General features: G+C 40.8%; 1 protein-coding gene and 1 pseudogene across 1 annotated transcript in view; one reads left to right on the plus strand and one right to left on the minus strand.

The window, feature by feature from the left end:
• ARHGEF28 (Rho guanine nucleotide exchange factor 28) overlaps positions 1-23903 on the minus strand; it is a 329197-nt gene that overhangs the window by 300727 nt on the left and 4567 nt on the right.
• LOC123938172 lies at positions 8314-9901 on the plus strand (annotated as a pseudogene).

Below are 23903 nucleotides of genomic sequence, written 5' to 3' on the forward strand. Positions count from 1 at the left end.
TTTTAGAACTTAGACCAAAAGAAGAATTTTGGTGGCAAGTAAAATTAACAGCTACTGTTCAGAACCGATAGTGACAGCAAAATCCAGACTGACTAAAACCATTTCTAAAAGTGTTTCCTTTCAGAAAATAGGCCCTTATCTGCACTCTGGCATGTTGGGGAAAGGGGGTGACCAGAACCCACCCTTGGGAAGCCAATGGAAACTGAAGAGGCCCAAGCGGATAGAATCAAGGTCAATGAAGACCAAGTACAAAGTGATCCAGAATACAAGTAGAGAAATCCTGGGGAGTGCCTAAATGAGCAGTTACCAAGTTCAAAAATTCTTCAAAATGTAAACAGCCTCCTGGAATGCATAAAAAAATGCTGGGAACAGTACAGGTACCGACGTCAGAATTCTGTGCCTAATCTGCAGCATTTCCTCTAAAAAATAAGAGGTCATAACTGACCAACCAGTGACTTATTAGCCTCTTCCTCCTGGAAATATTTAAGATGTCAAGCTATATAAATCAAATCAAACACAGCCAAGTGTCTTACGTAGATTGTAGTAAGTGTAAAAGATGAGGCATTTCATGTCACTATCAAGACAAATGTGAAGATACAGAGGCAGGGAGAACTTTTGATCAGTTGATTAGAGCATAATCTATTACATGTGAACAAGATGAATTTCCCCTCCTCATCTATTAGACATACCATAGCAAAGTTAGGAGAGAAAGGAGTCCTACAAACCAGAGATCAAAAAGCTGCTGGACCTAGAAAGCACTGCTTAAGTTTTCCTTAGTTTTCTCATCTGTAAAACCAATGGTGAGACTGTTCAAGGAATTAAAACATTCACAAAGCTGTAAGCACAGTGCCAAACAAAGTGAAAGCTATTAATAGTTACCATCTTCATTGTTAACAGCAACTCCAGAATTCCAAACTGAATTACACACCTACACTCCCTGTAACAAGGCTACAGGAACTGCTCAGATGGTTGGATAAACCTCATAAGCCTCATTTTTCCAGTCGCACAACGCATTTACACAGGGGCTCTATTTCCTATGGCCTATGGAAATCATAGGCTGATTAGAAGTTCCAATCTTCTGCGGTAGGAACACTATATGCACCACACCTGAGACCTAGGAGTGAGATTTTTTTTTAAATATGTTTTTAAAAATATGTGCCTGGGTGGTTCAGTCGGTTAAGCATCTGCCTTCAGCTCAGGTCATGATTCTGGGGGGCTGGGACAGAGTCTGGAATCAGGGCGCCAGCTCAGCAGGGAGTCTGCTTCTCCTTCTACCCCTCCCCTTGCTCATGATCTCTCTCACTCTCTCTCTCAAATAAATAAAATCTTTTAAAAATAAATAATTAAATAAAATTTAAAAATATGTTCAAGACCCAAATTCTTCCCAGGGAGGCACCATAGGGCTCCCTACTCAGTGTGGAACCTGTTTCTCCCTCTCCCTCTCCCCTACTCATGCTCTCGCTCTCAAATAAAGAAACTTTCTTAAAAAGAACCTTTATTTAATAAAAGTGGCAGTCATTTACAAACCACTTAAATGTGTATAATCCCACCAACAAATGAGATAAATACTAACAAAACCTCTTTTGGTGGTAATTTGTTCTTCCTGAAGGGAAGGGCAGTGTGCTGTAACAAAATGCTTCACTAATGTTCTTCTTCGAAACGCTTTATACTCTAGCTGAACAATGGAAAGAAAAAAGAAAGAAAAAACTTGGGTTTTGAAGTGGTTTGTTTATTTTTTATTTTCTTTTCAACCTCAAGTACAGAACAAGGGATTCCTACCAGAACATGGCCACTCATTAGCCCCTTGCAGAATCGGCCTCTTTGATAGTTTGCTCCCTAATTTGATTTGGCTCCACATTTTTCTTTCATGTTATTAAATACACAAGTATTAAATTATCATAAAGACAGAGGAGCTGGCATGATACCAAATGATCAGTCACTGCTTTTCCACATGTTTATTTATAGCATGTAGACCAATGGTAAATCTAGACCACAAATAGCTCTATTTGCAAAATTATCATCATTTAGGGTTTAGAAATTTTAAATGACTCAAAAATATAAAACCAAAGTATTTCCATTTATAACCTCATTTGATAAACAATCCAGTTTTATCCAGAGTGCTGCTGGCATTATCCTCATTTCGTAGATGAGGAAACTAAAAGTACAAACAGCCGTCCAGTTAGGCTAGCTTTACACCCCAATTCTCATTTAAGACTTTAAGTGGGAACTGCATTTTAAGCTAAAGTCACCTATTGAGACACGAGTTTCTCTAAGTTAGTCAGCTAAGATTTATTCTTCTTTCCTGTAACTGTTCTGTAGTTTTGTCAACCAAATTAGCAAAGGAAGTTGGGTTAAACTGAGTGCAAGACCATCAGACCTCTGTTGGCAGAAGTTCTCTTTGGCACGAGAGAGATCAAAGCTCTGCCTAACTGATAGTTAAATGGCATTCTAACACACGGGACATAAAATAATAAGGTTGCTTAACTTTCATACGGGCTTTTCCCATCCTACACACATCTATCATAGACTGCTCACAGAATCACAAAAGGGGATGGCTGAGGAGACAAGTGAGGACTGACGTCTGAGTACTGCTCTGGGCTTGTGACTAAGCACCCGCCTGACCTCTGCAGATCAGTGCGGAGAAGAACCCAACGGAGAGAGCTGGGTGAGGGGCAGGAGCCCAGGTAGAGGGCCCACTCAGCCCCAGCTCATGTCCACTCTGTCACTCTACACACTATAGTGCTGGTATCCTAGACTTGCCACTTTAGAGCATTAAATTTTTCCTATATAGGCATCTCACATACTACAGTTTTCATATTTAACCCAATTAAGGATACAAGAATGGGACGTTGGTTTGCAAATCAATTGTATTCTTTTTCCCACACAATTTTTTTTATACATGTGGAAAACTAGCTTTTTAAGCACAGTTAAATGCTTATACCAATATCTACAGCAGGACCATCTCTAATTACACATCAATCCCGACAAGCATGCCTTCATAAAAACCTATAGTCTTCGGGGCGCCTGGGTGGCTCAGTGGGTTAAAGCCTCTGCCTTCGGCTTGGGTCATGATCTCAGGGTCCTGGGATCAAGCCCTGCATCGGGCTCTCTGCTCATCAGGGAGCCTGCTCCACCTGCCTTTCTGCCTCCTTGTGATCTCTGTCTGTCAAATAAATAAAATCTTTAAAAAAAAAATCTATAATCTTCAAAATTACATGTGATATGCTACAGTTAAATGTGTTTAAATGTCTAGTAATATAAGGCTAACTACCTACACTATATAATCCTAACAGAAATGTTAAAACTTGTGGAAGAAACCACTGTTCTGTGTTTTTTTAGAGAGACAATGAGATAGTCCCAAGTAGTGGAGCCCAACTCGGGGCTTGATCCCATGACCCTGAGACCATGACCTGAGCTGAAACCAAGAGTCAACCGCCTTACTAACTGAGCCATCCAGGTGCTCTGAAACCACTGTCATTTTTATTTAAAAGAGTAAATGTACTGGGGCGCCTGGGTGGCTCAGTGGTTTAAGCTGCTGCCTTCAGCTCAGGTCATGATCTCAGGGTCCTGGGATCAAGTCCCGCATCGGGCTCTCTGCTTGGCAGGGAGCCTGCTTCCTCCTCTCTCTCTCTCTCTCTCTCTCTGCCTGCCTCTCTCTCTACTTGTGATCTCTATCTGTCAAATAAATAAATAAAATCTTTAAAAAAAAAGAGTAAATGTACTATAAACTGTACTTGCAATGCAATAAATCTATAGTCAATAAAGATAAGAAATATAGTTATCCTACCAAAGAAGGGAAGAGTTAGGAACCACTGAATTGAAATCATACAAAAAAAAAAAAAAGGCTAACTATAAAATAAAAGGCTATAGGTTGTAATTCACTGATAAAAATTTTACGTTTTATTGTAGTAATAAAATGTACATAAACCTAGTTATGATATACCAACAGTTACACTCTCGCTCCATATTCAAAGGCAAACACTCCCATTTTCTCAATACACGATGCACAAGTTACTAAATTAAAACTTCTTGGGGTGCCTGGGTGACTCAGTGTGTTAAGCCTCTGCCTTCGGCTCAGGTCATGATCTCAGAGTCCTAGGATTGAGCCTCGCATTGGGTTCTCTGCTCAGCAGGGAGCCTGCTTTCCCCTTTCTCTCTGCCTGCTTCTCTGTCTACTTAGGATCTCTGTCTGTCAAATAAATAAATAAAATTTAAAAAAAAAACTTCTTTGCACACATTCGTGTAATTTCTTAATTTAGGCAACACAGATTTCTGCATTTCTACCAGAAGGCCAGGAAAGTCCGCTTCATACAGTGGCTAATCCTCCATACCAGAGCCCCCAGGTCTGAGCATATGAGAGCACCCACACCTCACCTCTCTCAGCAGCTGCTACACAAGCTGCCCAATGAGAGGTGACCTGTATGTCCTTAGTCAGGGGCTCAAACTTTCCACATCTCTCATATTGCCTTGAACAGTATCTGGCTTTAAGTACATACCTCTTTAGGGGTGGTTGGGTGTGCAGTCAGTTAAGTATCCGACTCTTGGTTTCCGCTCAGGTCTAAATCTCAGGGTCATGAGATCAAGCCCCGTATCGGGCTCCATGCTCAGTACACAGTCTGCTTAAGACTTTCTCTCCCACTCCCTCTGTCCCTCCCCACTGCTGTCTTTCTCTAAAATAAATAAGTCTCTTTTAAAAGTAGATACATAGGGCGCCTGGGTGGCTCAGTGGGTTAAAGCCTCTGCCTTCAGCTCAGGTCATGATCCTGGGTCCTGGGATCGAGCCCCGCATCAGGCTCTCTGCTCCTCGGAGAGCCTGCTTCCCCCTCTCTCTCTCTGCCCGCCTCTCTGCCTACTTGTGATCTCTGTCAAATAAATAAAATCTTAAAAAAAAAAAAGTAGATACATAAATGGGATGCCTGGGGGCTCAGTCAGTTGGGCATCTGCCTTCAGCTCAGGTCATGATCCCAGGGTCCTGGGATTGAGCCCCACATCAGGCTCTCTGCTCAGTGGGGAGTCTGCTTCTCCCTCTCTCTCCACCTGCCTGTGATCTCTGTCAAATAAACAAATAAAATCTTTAAAAAAAAAAAAAAAAGGAAAGAAAGAAAGCAATCCCATTTACAACTGCACCAAAAATAACAGAAAACCTGGGATCCAAGATCTGTACTCTGGAAACTATAAAACACAGATCAAAGAAATTGAAGATGACACAAATGAAAATATTCCATGCTCATAGATTGGAAGAATATTGTTAAAATATCCATCTTACCCCCACCAAAATGTCCATACTACCAAGCAATTTACAGATTTAAAGTAACCTCTACCAAAATACCAACAGCTTTTCTCACAGTACTAGAACCAACAATCCTAAAATTTACAGAGAACCACAAGACTCCAAATAGCCAAAGCAATCTTTAAAAAGAAAAACAAAGCTGAAGGTGTCACAATTCTGGACTTCAAGTTATAGTACAAAGCTGCAGTAATCCAAACAGAGTAGTACTCACACAGAAACAAGACACATCGTTCGATGGAACAGATTGGAAAGCCCAGAAATGGACCCTCAACTCTATGATCAACTAATCTTCAACAAAGCAGGAAAGAATATCCAATGGAAACAAGACACTCTCTTCAACAATTAGTGCTGGAAAAACAAGACAGCTGCGTGTAAAAGAATTAAACTGGACTACTATCTTAAACGATACAAAAAAATAAACCCAAAATGGATAACAGACCTAAATGTGAGACCTGAAACTATAAATATCCTAGAAGATAGAACAGGGAAATTATTTCTCTGACAATGGCCATAGCAACATTTTTCTAGATTTGTCTCCTGAGGCAAGAGAAATAAAATAAGAAATCCACTATTATGACTACAACAAAGTAAGAAGCTACCACACAGTAAAAGAAACAAATAATAAAACTGAAAGACAACCTATGGAATGGGAGAAGGTATTTGCAAATGACATATGGGATAAAGGGTTAGTATCCAAAATCTATAAAGAATGTATCAAACTCAACACCCAAAAAAGAAGTAATTCAAAAACATAGAGAAGACATGAACAGACATTTTTCCAAAGAAGACATCCAGATGGCCAACAGACACATGAAAAGCTGCTCAACATCACTCATCATCAGGGAAATTCAAATCAAAAATACAATGAGATACCACCCCACACCTGTGAGGATGGCTAAAACCAACCAAACAAGAAACAAGAGTTGGTGAGGATGTGGAGAAAGGGGAACTGTCTGGCACTACTGGCAGGAATGCAAACTGGTGCAGCCACTGTGGAAAACAGTATGGGGGTTCCTCAAAAATGTAAAAAAGAACTACCCTACAATCCAGTAATTGTATTACTGGGTATTTACCCAAGTAATACCAAAACATTCATTTAAAGAAAAAAAAAAAAGATGTATGCACCCTTACATTTATGGCAGCATTATTTACAATAGCCAAATCATGGTAGCAGCCAATGTGTCCATAGATAAATGAATAGATATAGAAGATGTGTGTGTACACACACACACACACAGAGAGAGAGAGAGAGAGAAATATTATTCATCCATAAAAAAGAATGAAATCTTTCTATTTGCAACAACATGGATGACCTAAAGAGTATAATGCTAAGAAAATAAGCCAGTCAGAGAAATAAATACTCTATGATTTCACTCATATGGAGTGAAGAAACAAAACAAATGAACAAAGTAAAAAAACAAACAAACAAAAACAAGAGAAAAACAAACCAAGAAACAGACTCTAAACTATTGAGAATAAATGGACGGTTACTAGAAGGGAGGTAGGTGATGGGGATTAAGAGTACACTTACCATGATGAGCACAGAGCAATGTATAGAATTGTTGAATCACTATATTATACACCTGATACTAATACAACACTATATATTAATGATACTGAAATTGAAATAAAAAACAAAAAATAGAAAATGAAAATCTACTTTAACCTCTCCATAGATAGGTAATACTTCATGTCTATCTGATATTAGACTGGGTCTGCCAATACTTACGTTTTAACTGTTTTAAAACGATCTCCTCACCAGCTAAAACCATCCTGGCCGGACATTTCTAAAGCAGCTACTCCTCCTCACTTCCCTGTAGGAAGCCTTAAATTCATTACCAACAAAAACTCACTTGATATCCCCAACAAGGACAAGGAATCGTCAAAAGGCATCAGTGGGAAAAATCAACCACATATTTGGCATTCTGTGGAAACAGGTTTACAAGAAGAAAAACAGGCACCTGGCAGGAAAAATTTTTAAGGAAATTATTGAGACGTGATACACTTCCTGTCAAAACAACACAGGAGGTGGTGATTCATTCCATCAGTATCTTCTAAATGCTGTACAACTTTAAATGCTCCATAGCTTTAATGACACTTAGTTGTGGCACAGGATTTTCAGTTTTGATTACTAAACTGTTCAAATGTTCCTGTGCCCAAAAGCAAGTAAAAACCAGCATGTGCTCACCATATGCACAAGAGTACTCTTCAGTGTCACTAAGGCAAGGTAAGGGAGTATCGTTTACCTCCCCTAGATTAATTTCAGCTAAGGCACTGACAGATTTCAGAATTGTGCAGTGCTTAGCCCTAGACTTGAAAGCTGTCTCCTAGTAGAAACTTTAGAATCAGTTTGATCTTGATACATGAACACAACTCACTGAAATTTCCAGAATTCTTTAAAATCACTTCAATTTGGGGTGCCTGGGTGGGTCAGTGGGTTAAAGCCTCTGCCTTCCGCTCAGGTCATGATCCCAGGGTCCTGGGATAAAGACCCGCATCAGGCTCTCTGCTTGGCAGGAGGCCTGCTTCCTCCTCTCTCTCTCTCTCTGCCTGCCTCTCTGCCTACTTGTGATCTCTATCTGTCAATTGAATAAATAAAACCTTTAAAAATAACATAAAATAAAATCACTTCAATTTTCAAGTGTCTGTAATTGGAATGTATACAAAGCTAGGTTTTACTATGTAAATTCAACATGTAAACTTATTACAAGCATATTGCCAAAACACAGAACATGAAAGTGTTTTCTGACTAACTTCAAGTTTCTAACTTATTTAACCATGAAGGGGTAAGTATTTACAATATAAGCCCAAATTGGAAAGGGTGTTTTTTAAAGTAGCACAATGATATTTGCTTAATGCATAAATTTTACAGTTCAAGAGTTTGCGACTAAATTTTGCCACCTGACAGTTTACAAATAAAATTGGGAGTTCCGGCGGAACTTTCCAGAACGCTCCGTGAGACGCGGAGCAGCGGCGGCTACCTGAGCTGCGCCCAGCAACACGCTCCTTCCCTCTTCCCCACATCGGCCTCGGCCCTCTCACCGGCTGTAGAAAATGGTGAAAGAAACCACTTACTATGATGTTTTGGGGGTCAAACCCAATGCCACCCAAGAACTGAAAAAGGCCTACAGGAAACTGGCCTTTAAGTACCACCCTGATAAGAATCCAAATGAAGGAGAGAAGTTTAAACAGATTTCTCAAGCTTATGAAGTACTCTCTGATGCAAAGAAAAGGGAATTATATGACAAAGGAGGTGAACAGGCAATTAAAGAAGGTGGAGCTGGTGGTGGTTTTGGCTCCCCCAGGGACATCTTTGATATGTTTTTTGCAGGAGGAGGAAGAATGCAGAGAAAGAGGAGAGGTAAAAATGTTGTGCATCAGCTCTCAGTAACCTTAGAAGATTTATATAATGGTGCAGCAAGAAAACTAGCTCTGCAAAAGAATGTGATTTGCGATAAATGTGAAGGCTGAGGTGGTAAGAAAGGAGCAGTTGAGTGTTGTCCCAATTGCCGAGGTACTGGAATGCAAATAAGAATTCACCAGATAGGGGGCGCCTGGGTGGCTCAGTGAGTTAAAGCCTCTGCCTTCCGCTCAGGTCATGATCCCAGGGTGCTGGGATGGAGCCCCGAATTGGGCTCTCTACTCCGCGGGGAGCCTGCTTCCTCCTCTCTCTCTGCCTGCCTCTCTGCCTAGTTGTGATTTCTCTCTGTCAAATAAATAAAATATTTAAAAAAAAAAAAAAAAAAAGAATTCACCAGATAGGACCTGGAATGGTTCACCAAATTCAGTCTGTGTGCATGGAATGCCAGGGCCATGGGGAACAGATCAGTCCTAAAAATAGATGTAAAAGCTACAATGGAAGGAAGATAGTTCGAGAGAAGAAGATTCTAGAAGTTCATATTGACAAAGGCTTGAAAGATGGCCAGAGGATAACATTCCATGGTGAAGGAGACCAAGAACCAGGACTGGAACCAGGAGATATTATCATTGTTTTAGATCAGAAGGACCATGCTGTTTTTACTCGGCGAGGAGAAGACCTTTTCATGTGTATGGACATACAGCTGGTTGAAGCACTGTGCGGTTTTCAAAAGCCAATATCTACTCTTGACAACCGAACCATTGTCATCACCTCTCATCCAGGTCAAATTGTCAAGCGTGGAGATACCAAGTGTGTGCTAAATGAAGGCATGCCAATTTATCATAGACCATATGAGAAGGTCGCCTCATCATCGAATTTAAGGTAAACTTTCCTGAGAATGGCTTTCTGTCTCCTGATAAACTCTCTTTGCTGGAAAAACTCCTACCTGAGAGGAAGGAAGTAGAAGAGACTGATGAAATGGACCAGGTAGAACTGGTGGACTTTGATCCAATCAGGAGAGACGGTGCCATTACAATGGGGAAGCATATGAGGATGATGAACATCATCCCAGGGGTGGTGTTCAGTGTCAGACCTCTTAATGGGGCCAGTGAATAACACGGCTGGCATTTTATGTGCAGTAGTGAATGAGTGAAGGACTATAATCATAGCTCACTACTTGCTATTGTTTTTGTTTTAATATTCAACTATAGTAGTGTTTTAAAAGTTAAATGAAGAATAAACTCAAATATAAAAGCTCAAAAAAATAATAAAATAAAATTGGGAGTTCCTACATACAGACTTTCATTAAAATGCTTATTTCTTCAATTTGCTAATTTTCAGTATTACCAAAGAAAATACATATGCACAATATAGATCTAGAACAATGGAACAGCAGGAAACACTGGACATTACTTGTGTCCCCATCATACTAGGTATGGGTCCCAGAAAAATGGCTTTACTTAGAGTGCTGAGAACGCCCTGCCCACACCATCTCACACCACAGCACATTTATTTGCATTAATGCCGCTGAATGGGCTGCACTATGAGTTCCGCAAATGCTCCCTCCAAGCCTCTTACCTAAGCTTCTAGCACCCAGTATGTGCCTGCCTTGTAGTAATGAATAGTTACTCAGTACTAAACTCAACTCAGTGAAAGCTCAAAACTCAAGTGTAACTCTCCAACACTCCTGAGTGCCAACACCTCGAAAAGAACTCCTGAAGATTTAGAGCCCCTATATTCACCAAGGAAGATCCCCAACAGAATCATGTCCAATTTCCAAAACACCAACAAGTTATCTTTACCATGAGGTTCACTGAAAATGAGAAGGAATGTCATGCCTTAAAAACATCCCCATTCTTAAGAGGATACGTTTGTTTTCCCTGGTATTACTAGTCAGGAAGTACATACAATAATAGAGATTGGAGAAGTTTGCCAAACCTTTTGAGGAAAACAGTGAAATCAAAAGAAGTTTTAAGAGAACAAGTAGGGAAGGTAGGAGGAAGGAAGAGTGGGGAAGAGAGGAGAAAAAGGAGAGGGAAGGAAAGAGAAAGAATCATTATAAACTTTATTTTTGCTAAAAACCGGCATTATCAAAAAAGCCATGCAGGGGGCGCCTGGATGGCTCAGTGGGTTAAAGCCTCTGCCTTCGGCTCAGGTCATGATCCCAGGGTCCTGGGATCCAGCCCCACGTCAGGATCTCTGCTCAGCAGGGAGCCTGCTTTCTCCTCTCTCTCTCTGCCTGCCTCTCTGCCTACTTGTGATCTCTGTCTGTCAAAGAAATAATAAAAACAAATTAAATTAAAAAAAATAAAAACTAAATCCTTTCTTAATCTGGTAAGGAACCCTTTTTTTTTTTAAGATTTTATTTATTTATTTGACACAGAGAGATCACAAGTAGGCAGAGAGATAGGCAGAGAGAGTGAGAAGGAAGCAGGCTCCCTGCCAAGCAGAGAGCCCGATGCGAGACTCGATCCCAGGATCCCGAGATCATGACCTGAGCCGAAGGCAGCGGCTTAAACCACTGAGCCACCCAGGCGCCCCGATAAGGAACCCTTTAAAAAAAAAAAAAAAAGCCGTGCAGGACATATTCTACACCCAGTCTAGATGAACTGATATAGAGAGACATTAAGTTCCATCTAAGGTGAAATTAATATCCATTTTCAGTCATCTTAGAATTCAACTAACAATAATTGGATTATTACTGGTTGATCAAATACTTCCTGAGCAGTGAGGTACAAACAACAATACCGGAAATCTCAGGGTATGAGCAAGTATTTCTCCCTGTATTAGACAGAACACATGAGCAGCATCATCAAACCCAACTTTCTGAACCATGTAGATGTTGCCAACTAAGTGCTATGAAGTGCTCTGGGAACCAAGCATGATGCTAGTGACTGAAGGGATGCTTAAGACACCAACTTTAACACCACAGAAATAAAGTCTAGGAATGGGACACACCATGGAGAAGGGCTTCACTCAAACTCTTGGGTTTCAAATGAGGTCACCAGCAACCCAAAAAGGCCACATGACCTACTTGGTATGTCAGTGGCAGGGCTAAGATTTCAACCCAAATTCTGCTTCTGGTCTGGCTTTTGTTACACTCAGATTAAGTCCTTGTAAGAACTTTCTTCTTCCCCAGAGTCTACTACCAGAGTTAAAATGAATGGCACAAACCACCAGCAGTCATGTTGGACTCCCACTAAAAAACATGTTCGGTTCATTTAAATCTCGACATTTTGTCTACTTCTAATTTTTGCTGCTATCAATAAAGAAAAAAACAGCCCATGAAGATAAATTTTCCTTCTATCAATGTGAAAAGGCAAAATGCTTGTTATTTTATAATACAAAAGGGATACACCCTGATTTCCCAACCATAATCCATCAGGAACTAGAGAATGATACAGGGATTCAAATATACAAGACAGGCACAGGTCATTCTCTTTTTCAAAATGGTATATTCTGCAATATTTTAATTATGCTTGGCATTCTTCAAGATGCGATTTTCCTTCAACTGTTCATGATAAAGTTGGGTTTTCCCTACTAAAAATTCCTGTTTTTGTAAGACAAGCCAAGTAAAAGCTATTTTGAGATTTTCTGTAGATAAGAAAGCATAGATTATTCATTTTTATTGAAAAACAACCTAATTTATATGTGAAATAGATTATTTGCATCTTCTTATGTAAAATTTTAAAATTTTGTAAAGCTAAAAAAGAAGACATGAGAACTTCATCTCATAATAAACTATTTCAGTCCAAGTTGCTGAAGGAATAATTAAAATTCCTATGGCTAAGACTTTAAAGATTTTTAATACTTTGATATTCAAGGAGGACAATATCAATAGTTCTGGCAATCAAATGAAAGAAACAAGTTTTACTGAACAATTCGGTGTGACAAGAAAAACATACAATTACTTCTATTTCCCCTTAATAATCCATCAGTTAAAAGCCTATTAAAACATTAAGAACAGGTTGTGTACATTGTCTCCTGCCTCCAAAAATGAGGAGCGGTCAGCAGGAAACTTGCTAAGTTGCCAGGGGCTGTGGGAACCAGTATAAAAAGCACGTTGAGAAGTCCATCCCTGAGAACTTCCGACCAACTGCAAACCTGGCAAGTACATGAAAGTCTACATTGAAAAGTTAGATGAGCTGATTCTTATAAAAGTGGTTTTTTTCTGAATTAAAGGGAGATAGATTACACTTTCTATACAATGATTCATCTGGCCTAACTTCCCTCACCATTTCATCCCATTCCAGACTCGACCTCCACCCACCTTTATTAACAGTCAATAAAACCACTGCCTAAAGGAATCACAGTTCATAGACATCATCAACTGGAAAAGATTGGTTCCATCCCATTTGGAAAAGATATGCGCTCTATGGATGTACGGACAGATCTTCACATTCTGGGGTTCAAGACGGAAGGCAGGCCTCCTGTTTGGCAGGCTTCTACGGTTTTCCACACATACAAAGCTAAAAATGGCTTTTTTTAACCCTCTTCCCTGCCTCTTTTCCTCAAATAATTACAGTGTCATGGTGTCAAGAGTTACATCAGACAAACCAAATCCCCAAATAACCTAAGTTGGGGGGTGGAGGCGGAAGTCAAGTATTTTTTAAAAATTGGGATTTTTCTTTTTTTTTTTGGAAACACTTTTTTTTTTCAAGATTTTATTTATTTATTTGACAGAGAGAGATCACAAGTAGGCAGCGAGACAGGCAAAGCGGGGGGGGGGGGTGGGGGAGCAGGCTCCCTGCTAAGCAGAGAGCTCGATGCAGGGCTCAATCCCAGGACTCCTCCCAGGACTCCAAGATCACAACCTGAGCCAAAGGCAGAGGCTTAACCTGCTCAGCCACCCAGGTGCCCCTGGAAACACTTCTATCTTAATGAAAGATGTTAGCTGAAAGAAGGTTTATACACAGTGCAGTTTCAAAAAATTAAGCATGCAGCTCTTTCCACAGGCTTCTACACATAACTATACTGAAACTATATCTTCAAGACAGACACTGCTATCCTCAAGTTGGTCAAGTTGGTATAGCAGCGTCAATGTACGTTTAAACCAGACAGTGGAGGAAGGGATACATAGGTCTGCTTAGGACTGGTGTGAAATGAATGACAAAAAGAACTCTTCTCTGTTTAAAATTCATCTCCTCTTTGAAGGAAATGATTTCCAGTTAGAAAGGGGAGAAAGAATATCTCTAGGTGGAAAGCCCATCATAAGAAATATCAAGCTGCTCTAAGTTCCAGGCTTCTGGACGTGTGAAGAAGAATCCTATGCAGTCTCCTAACCATAATCCATCAGGAACTGTCGAAAAGGACAGGTTTCACACAGGAGACAGGCATAAGTCATTCCAATTTTCAAAAGGGCAGATTCTACAAGCTATGGATTCAAGGAATTTCATTTTGATCCTAAACAAGGTCCTAGAGAAGACTACTAGAAGGCTGAGGGTCCTAAGGAAGAGACAGCGGCAACTCTCTCAAGAGGAAGTCACTTGAGAATATAACCTCATTCCAAAATGTAATTACTAAACTGCTAACTTCATATACTAGAGATGCAGGTTTGTTGGGTATTGTATAGATCCTTATGAAAAGACAGAAGATTAAAAATCTGATACTAGTACAAGAGTAATTAGTTGAACTCTACCTGAAATTGGCAAACATCAAATCAAAATGTGTACAGATGCACCAAATTACCTTGTCTTCAGAACTAGGACCTTAGAACTAGGACCTCTTACTAAATAAGAGTGTTTTTTTTTTTTTTTTCATTAAAGCATTAAAGAAACGCCTATCAGACCTGTGCAAAACTTGGAACTAAAAGGAGAAGTGAATAAGTTTAACAATCTAAAACAGCAAAAGGCTAAAGGCAGGAAGATAAATCTGAGAAACTCAGTTCCAGGCCTAGGACTAAGAAATCCCCTGTAAAGGTCTGTAAAAGAAGAGATAAGGCTCAGTGCAACATGTGTTTAAAAAAAATTTTAAAAATCAAACTTGGTAATTTTTGAGATGACTGACCATCAAGAGTCACTAACACTACTTAGAAGTACCATAATTCAAATGCCTTCACTTGAGTAATTATTCTATTCCCGGTTCTGTGCTACGCACTTCCCACAGACTATCTTATGGAATCCTTCTAACAATGCTATGAGAAAAAGAGCTAAAAAGGTCGGCTAAAGGTTAGGTGATTTATCCAGGACAAGGTAGGAAGTAGCAGAACCCTGAGTCTCCTCAAGTTCATTTGCAGCTATCATGCTAACCCTGAGGCTCTACTGCTTTCCTAGAAGGTAGAAGTTTGGGGGCGGCGGGGTGGGTATTAAGCAAGAGTGCGAATGGTTCTACCACGTTCTGTGCTGTCCCACACCATCTGAAAGGACTACACTTTAAGAATACAGCAAATTAGAATATGTTCAGTATCCAGGGGTAGTGAGAGGATTCAAAATCCCTGTCACAATCCCCGTCATCTTAACAAAAGATGAAAAGTCTTTCTTTTCCAAATTAAAAAACTTAGGGTCCCCTGGGTGGCTCAGTGAGTTGAGCCTCTGCCTTCGGCTCAGGTCATGATCTCAGGGTCCTGGGATTGAGCCCCTCATCGGGATCTCTGCTCAGCAGGGAGCCTGCTTCCCTTCCTCTCTCTCTGCTTGCCTCTCTGTCTACTTGTGATCTCTGTCAAATAAATAAATAAAATCTTTAAAAAAAAAAGAAGAAGAAGAAGAAGACGACTTAAAGGCAGGATATGTAAGGTTTTTTAAATATAAGGGGCTATATGGGCGCCTGAGTGGTCAGTTAAGCGTCTGCCTTAGGCTCAGGTCATTATCCCAGGGTTCTGGGATCAAGTCCCACATCAGGCTCCTTGTTCAGCAGGGAGCCTGCTTTTCCCTCTGCCTGCCCCTCTCCCTGTATGTGTGCTTTCTCTCTGACAAATAAATAAATATTCTTTAAAAAGCAATCAATCAATCTAAGGGGCTCTCATGAAAGTAAATTGTTCAGAATGGCCTCTCATCAGCAAACTATGATAAAAACAATTCTCCTCCTTATTAAGTGCAACAGCTTAACCTTTCCAAAGATACACCTGTGGGGCGGGGAGAGGGGGTAGGAGGAGGGGAGGTGGGTGAGGCATGATATCAGCAGAATAGAGAACTAAGAGGTTGGTCCCAACATTCATCCCCCCAACAATGAAACTGTCAAACAACTACAAACCAATAAAAAATAGCTCCAGCAAAGTTCTGCGCTACAATGAAAAGCAACAGAAACATTATGGAGGTAGGGGGGCTTTTATAGCTCAGTCAGTTAAGCTTCTGCCTTCAGCTCAGGTCATGATCTCAGGGTCCTGGGATCAAGCCCTGCATAGGGCTCCCTGCTGGTGGGGAGTCTGCTTCTTCCTCTCTCTCTGTTCCTCCCCCCAGCTTGTGCTCTCTCTCTCTCTTGCTCTCAAATAAAAATCATTAAAAATACACACATACATACATATACACTATGAAGCTAAAAGAAAATGGAGGCTGGTCACACAGCAGGAACACAGGAAACACCCTACCTGAGTCATTCCACTCTGCCAGTTCACAGTAGCTTGGTACCAAAAACAATCCCCCAAAAAGGATTTCACCACACAGGGTAAAGGTCCGTAGGAGAGCCCCAGAAAGTTTCATTAATTCACCAAGAGGGACAACATGAGAGGAAGGGGAAAAAAGGATATATGAAATAATCACAAAGCAATTAAGTGAAAGCCAATAATAAGTTTGTATCTAGAAATAAGGACATTACATCATGCTAAATGAAAATGCTTTTAACTGATAGACAAAGAGCAGCTGATGGACTCTTCCCCCACCAAAAAACACAAAACCCAACTGTAGCTGCCTGTAAGATTCACTAACCTTTAAGAACACTCATAGGCTAAGAGGGCAAGGATAGAAAATTTTTCCACACAAATGGAAATTAAAAGAGAACATGGATCACTATACTTATGACACAAAGTTTAAACCAAAAGTTATAACGAGAGGCAAATATGGTCATTATACAATGAGAGGTCAATTCATCAAGACAATTTAACTATTACACGTGTGCCTACTTTAGAAAACCTAAATTTTTTTATTTTTAATTTTTAAATATTTTATTTATCTGACAGAGGGACAGAGAAAGAGCATGAGAGGGGAGACGGTCAGAGGGAGAAGCAGACTTCCCGCTGAGCAGGGAACCTGATGCGGGAATCGATCCAGTGACTCCGAGATCATGACCCGCGCTGAAGGCAGTCGCTTAACCAGCGGAGCCACCCAGGCACAAACCTAAATATTAAAAACCTAAATATTGGGCGCCTGGGTGGCTCGGTGGGTTGAGCCTCTGCCTTCGGCTCGGGTCGTGGTCTCAGGGTCCTGGGATCGAACCCCGCATTGGGCTCTCTGCTCAGCGGGAGCCTGCTTCCCCCCCACCTCTCTCTCTACCTACTTGTGATCTCTGTCTGTCAAATAAATAAAGTCTTTAAAAAAAAAAAAACCTAAATATTAAATTAACAGATCTGAAGGCAGAAATAGACAGCAAAGCGGTAACACCAGGGACTTCAGTAACCCATTTCCAACAATGGATAGATCATCCAGACAGAAAAAATCAATAAGGAAATAGCGGACTTGAAGTACACTGCAGGCCAATGGACCTACGTATACAAACATTCCATTCAACAGCAGAACAGAACATTTAAAAAAGAAAAGTTGTCCTAACAAATATAAAACAATGAAATATCAAGTATCATTTCCAAACACAGGTACAAAGCTAGGTATCAGTTAAAAGGAAGAAAGTTGGAGGTGGGGAGAGAAAAATCACAATAAATGTAAATTATAACACACTTCTGAACAACCGGTAGGTCAAAGAAATGAAAAGGGAAATAAAATATTTTGAGAAACATTATTAATAGACCATATTAAAACTTATGGGATGCAGCAAAAGCATTTCCTTTTTTTTTTTTTAGATTTTTAAAATTTGTTTATTTAAGAAAGCATGGGGAGGAGGGGGTGGACCAGACAGACAGAGAGAAACAAATTCCCCACTGAGCAGGGAGCTTGACGTGGGGCTCTATCCCAGGACCCCAGGACCATGACCTGAACTGAAAGCAGATTTTTAATGGACTGAGCCACCCAGGTGCCCCCAGCAAACCACGTCTAAGAATTTCTAAGAAAAGCACTATTTCAGAGCACCTGGGTGGTTCAGTGGGTTAAAGCCTCTGCCTTCGGCTCAGGTGATGATCCCAGGGTCATAGGATCAAGTCCTACATCAGGCTCTCTGCTCAGCAGGGAGCCTGCTTCCTCCTCTCTCTCTGCCTGTCTCTCTGCCTTCTTGTGATCTCTGTTAAATAAATAAATAAAATCTTAAGAAAAGCACTATTTCTATAAATAGTGACAAACACATTAAAAACATCAATAACTATGATACATTAATAGAAGAAAACCTGTCTCAAAAGATTCAAAGAAAGCATTTGATAAAATTCAGCAAACTTTCATAAAAACTCTGAACAACCTGGATACAGAAGGAACATACACCTCAACATAATAAAAGCAATATATATAACAAACCCACAGCTAACACCATACTCAACAGTAAAATGTCAAAAACTTTCCCCTTCAAAATCAAGAACAAACCAAGGATGCCCATGATTTTCACTCCTGTCTAACGTTAAGTACTAAAAATCCTATCTACAGTAGTTAGGCAAGAGGAAAAAAAGGCACTCAAATAGAAAGGATGAAATAAAATAGTAAATGTCACAATCTTGTTATAGAAAATCCTAAAGGACTATACCAAAAAAACCCCACAGAAAACAATAAACAAAATACAAAAGCTGTTTAAGTTCAGTAAATTTTGCAGAGTACAAAATACTCTGCAGTGCAGCCCGCTGCATTTCTTTCTTTTTTTTTTTTTTTAAAGATTTATTTATTTGACAGATAGAGATTACAAGTAGGCAGAGAGGCAGGCAGAGAGAGAGGAGAAAGCAGGCTCCCAGCTAAGCAGAGAGCCCGATGCGGGGCTCGATCCCAGCACCCCGGGATCATGACCTGAACTGAAGGCAGAGGCTTTAACCCGCTGAGCCACCCAGGCGCCCCAGCCCGCTACATTTCTATACACTAAAAACTAACTACAGGAAGAAAAAAAATCCCATATACAATAGCACCAAAAAAGACATATAGGAATAATTTCAATGAGAAAGTGAAATATCTATATGCCAAAAAATATAAGACTTTGACAAAAAAAATTAAATATGATGTCCATGTTCACAGAGCTGAAGAATTAATGTTGTCAATATACTGGTAATGTCCACACACCCAGAGCCATCTATGGAGTCAACATGATCCCCCTCAAAATCCCAATAGCATTTCTCAAAAAAAAAAAAGGGGGGGGGCAAAGCAAAGCAAAGAAAAAACTATCCTGAAGTTTGTATGAAACCACAAAGACCCTGACAGCCAAAGCAATCTTAGAACCAGAATGCTGGAGGGGTCACGCTCTTGAACACTCACTACATTACAGAACTGCAGTCATTCAGGGGTGCCTGTCTGCCTCAGTGAGTAGAGCGTGCAACTCTTGATCTGGGGTTTGTACAATTGAGCCAGAGATTATTTTAAAACAAAATATTTAAATAAAAAAAGCTAGAGTCACTCAAATAGTATAGTATTGGTACAAAAAGACATATAGATCAATCGCACAGGGATCCCAGAAAAAAACCCAAGCTTTTAAGGTCATTTGTTTACAACAAAGGACTCCAGAACATACAATGGGGAAAGGACAGTCTCTTCAATAAATGGTGTTGGGGAAACCAACAAACTGCAAAGAAAAACTGGACCACTATCTCAAACCACACACAAAAACTAACTCAAAATGAATTGCAAGATTTAAACATCATCTGAAGCCAGAAAGCTCCTACAAGAAAATATAGGGGAGGGGCGCCTGGGTGGCTCAGTAGATTACGCCGCTGCCTTAGGCTCGGGTCATGATCTCAGGGTCCTAGGATCGAGCCCCGCATCTGGCTCTCTGCTCCGCAGGGAGCCTGCTTCCTCCTCTCTCTCTGCCTGCCTCTCTGCCTACTTGTGATCTCTCTCTCTGTCAAATAAATAAATAAAATCTTTTTAAAAAAAAAAAGAAAATATAGGGGAAACAGCTCCTTAACTCTTTGATGTCATTTTTTAATGTTTTTTGGTGAGATTTGGTGGGATCCAGTACTAATGACCAATAAGGAATTCTTGAGATGCCTTTGGTACAAAATGGTACTTTTATTAAAGCACGGGGACAGGACCCGTGGGCAGAAGGAGGTACTGCCAGGGCACCTGGGTGGCTCAGAGGGTAAGTGTCTGCCTTTAGCTCTGGTCATGATGCCAGAGTCCTGGGATCCAGCCCCGCCGCATCAGGAGCCTGCTTCTTCCTCTCCCCAACATCCCACCCCCTTGTGCTCTCTTCTCTGTCTTTCAAACAAGTAAGAGTTTAAGAAAGAAAGAGCTGCTGCCCACTGCCCCAGGATTAAGTGGAGCAACTGATTATACACTTTGGGATTGAGGGAAAGATAAAGGAAGTTCCAAAGGATTTTCATACGCTAAAGAGGACTCTGAGGATGAGGGAGGCCTTCGTATTGTCAAGCTAAGGTTGCTTTTCTGTCTAGGAAGGCGTTAACATTAAGACAGGAGCTTCCTGGAGAAACATTATACTCCACCTGCCTTAAGTATTTGTCAATGGGCTGCAGGTTATATGGACATTTAATTTTATCTGCATTTCCTTATGCCTTTGTTTCCCACATCTACATCAGCCTTGGTGAAGATTTTTGGATAAAACACCAAAAGCAAGAGCCACAAAAGCAAAGAAATGGAAATCTGTCAAACCCAAAAGTTTTTGCACAGGGAAAAAACCCTACAGAATAACAGAACATCCCAGGACACCTGAGTGGCTCCATCAGTTAAGCTTCTGCCTTCAGCTTATGTCCTGATCCCAGGGTCCTACAACTGAGCCCCACATTGTGCTCCCAGCTCAGCAGAGAGCCGGCTTCTCCCTCTGCCTACCTCCTCCTCTCTCTCTCTCTGACAAATAAATACATAAAATCTTAAAAAAAAAAGAGAGAGAGAGAGATTTTATTTATCTGAGAGATAGCTCGCACAACTGGAGAGGCAGAGGGAGAGGCAGGCTTCCTGCTGAACAGGGAGTCCAATGTGGGGCTCAGTCCCAGGACCCCAGGATCAGGACATGAGTTGAAGGCAGACACTTAATCAACTGAGCCACCCAGGCGTCCCCCACATCAATAAAATCTTTTTTTTTTTAATGTTCAAAAGATCTGAATAGAAATTTTCTTAAAGATATACAAATGGCCAATAAGTACATGAAATGGTGCTCAACACCACTTATCAGGGAAAGGCAAGTCAAAACTACAGTGAAGGGCACCTGGGTGGCTCAGTCGTTAATCATCTGCCCTCAACTTAGATCATGATCTCAGGGCCCTCTGATGGAAACTCACATCAGGCTCCATGCTCAGCGGGAGAGTCTGCTTTTCCCTCTCTTTTGCCCTCCCCCTGCTTGCAGGCTCTCTTTCTCTAACAAATAAAATCTTTAATTAAAAAAAAAAAACAAAAAACACGGGGTGCTTGGGTGGCTCAGTTGTTAAGCGTCTGCCTTTGGCTCAGGTCATGATCCCAGAGTCCTGGGATCGAACCCCACACTGGGCTCCATGCTTGCCGGGAATCCTGCTTCTCCCTCTCCCACTCCTCCTGCTTGTGCGCTGGCTCGCGCTCTCTCTCTCTCTCTCTCTCTCTCTCTGTGTTACTGTGTGTCTCTCTATCAAATAAATAAATATAATTTTTTTAAAAACACACAAACCTAATTTCCTAGTAACAGAGTGGAATGGTGGCGGTTGTCAGGGGCTGGGGGAAATGAGGAAAGTTAAAGATGGAACTCAAATTTTATACCTTTTGACCTATAACAGTTAAGTTCTGAGTATCTAATATCCCACATGCTAACTATAGTTAATAGAGTACTGTAGTTAATACGGTATTGCATACTTTCAAGTTACTGAGAGTCGATCTTAAACATTCATACCACATACCCAAAGAACTTAACTGGATGACATAATGATTTATTATCTTGATCTTGATACTCATTCCCCAACATATGTATCAAATCATCACAGTGGACACTCTAAATATATACATTTATATTTACCAATCAAGTTGAGAGGGGAAAAAGATAAGTCGGGGTATCTTTATGGTATTAGCTCCCCATCACTCCAAGTATTCAAGAGTAGTATTCAAGTGGTCAAATATTCATAAGTATGCTACACAGAGGGATTGTGCATCTGTGAGAAACTAAAAGAAAACTTTCAGCTTTCTCTCAATCCTAAGGCTCTGACTCTAGTCAAGAGCTGCATTCATTTTCCCAGACTGAACATACAATTTCTAACACTGCCTGTGGAACTGCCCATTTACATCTGAGAAGGACTAGTCATCTAACCTCCTGGGCAACCTTTCCCTTTCTTCTCCTGCAAACCAGTATCTTCCAATGAAACCCAAACCCACTACACAGGAAACACTGCCATTTGCCTTTGCTGTGAATTAAAAAGACTTGCTGACATGACCACAAAATTATCAACGAACATATTCTGATCTGAGCACCCTACACAGTAGCCTGAGTCAGGGTTCCTGCTTTCAGTGAGCTTACAGTTAAGCTGAAAGTCAAGATTAACACATGGGAAACCATAATGAACACAGGAGCAGGTGATCAATGATGAATCAGAGGGACCAGCAGTATATTAATGAGTTCAGAAGGGAAAGTTGGTCAAAGGTTTCAGAAGCATGCTTGATCTTGCTTTGAAGCCTGCAATAGATTTTAGGTAGAAAGGAAAAAAGACCAAACATGAGGTCACAGAGGTTAGCAAGTATACAACCTAGTCCATAGGTAGTTATTATTTGTAGTTAAGCAGAGGGGTCACAAGAGACGAGTAACATGCCCGTAGGGACAAAGTAGTCCATGAGAAAAACCAAGTGTTACTCTTTCCAGAATACTTTCAAATGTAGAATGCCAGAAACATCTCAAGTTTCCAGAAGTAGTTAGCAAGCCCAGCCATATCACCTTTTTTCAAAAAGGCCAGGCCCACCGGAGATTCTAAATCCAGATGATACCACCAAACCATCACACTTGGAATCCTGGGTTGGATCTCAAAGTGAGGAGCACATAACTTCAATCACTGAGCACCTCATACCATTTCAAACCAACACCTGGTCACACAGCACCAGGAGGCTGGACAAAGTAAAGAAGGGAAACAGACAAAAACCAGAAGATAATGCAAACAAACAGTGGGAAGGGGCCACATAAGACAGAAATTTGCCCCACTGGAAACCTCTTGATCTTCACCAATACTTTTTAGTTCTCACAACCTCCTTTGCTGCAAGTCCGTCTAGTCACGGTATCTCTGTTAAGGCTAATGGTGAAGTACAGAATCAGGTGTGGAATTTTTATTGTGAAATTCAGAAAACACTAGCCAGCTTGCCTCTTGGCTTCCTAGGACTACACCACCCCTTTTAAACATGGGGAGTGCCTCAGAATACAGGGAGCAGGGTAACCTATGACCTGCATGCATGAGATCTAGACTTTCATGTGTGAAATCTTTCTGGACTAAGTCCAGAAAGATAACTCAGTCATTTCAACCTGATGACTAGCTGGTGAGCAAGTTGAGGTAGGTTAATGGTCTTAATAGTCCATAATCCCATCAAAATGCTCAGTGACCACTGCAAATACTGTACCAACTCTGTGGACGGTATCTTCCTGGCAGTGTTGCCCAAGATAAAAAGGCTGAGTTGACAAATGCCCACCTTCCAAATTTCTTTAGTTTACAACATAAGGGTTGGCAGGCCTTAGAGACTATCCAGTCTAATCTGCTTTACCAGAAGAGGAAATGGAGACCCCCAAGAGGGGTCACACTTGCCCAGGGTCACACAGTTGGGAGATCACAGGCTAAACCCATCCTTGACTCCCAGTCTAGTGTACTTTCCTGCTGACCTCCCACTGCCATCTAAAACCAGAAAAACCTGCTAAAGCTAAAACTCTAATTGCCTATTTTCCGTTTGTTATAAATATAACCACCAACGTTTTCTACAACTTACTCTCTGCCCGGCACTTCTAGAGGCTCTCTGTAAACTAACTCACTGAATCTTCAAAACAACCCAATCGGGCAGGTTCTAATGATTATCCCCATTGCACCAAAGGAAAACCACAGGTAGAGAGAGGTCACACAGCCAGGACAGAGCTGAGGCTGTCTGACAG

Source organism: Meles meles, chromosome 3, assembly GCF_922984935.1.
Source record: "Meles meles chromosome 3, mMelMel3.1 paternal haplotype, whole genome shotgun sequence".
In the NCBI taxonomy this organism is placed as follows: domain Eukaryota; kingdom Metazoa; phylum Chordata; class Mammalia; order Carnivora; family Mustelidae; genus Meles; species Meles meles.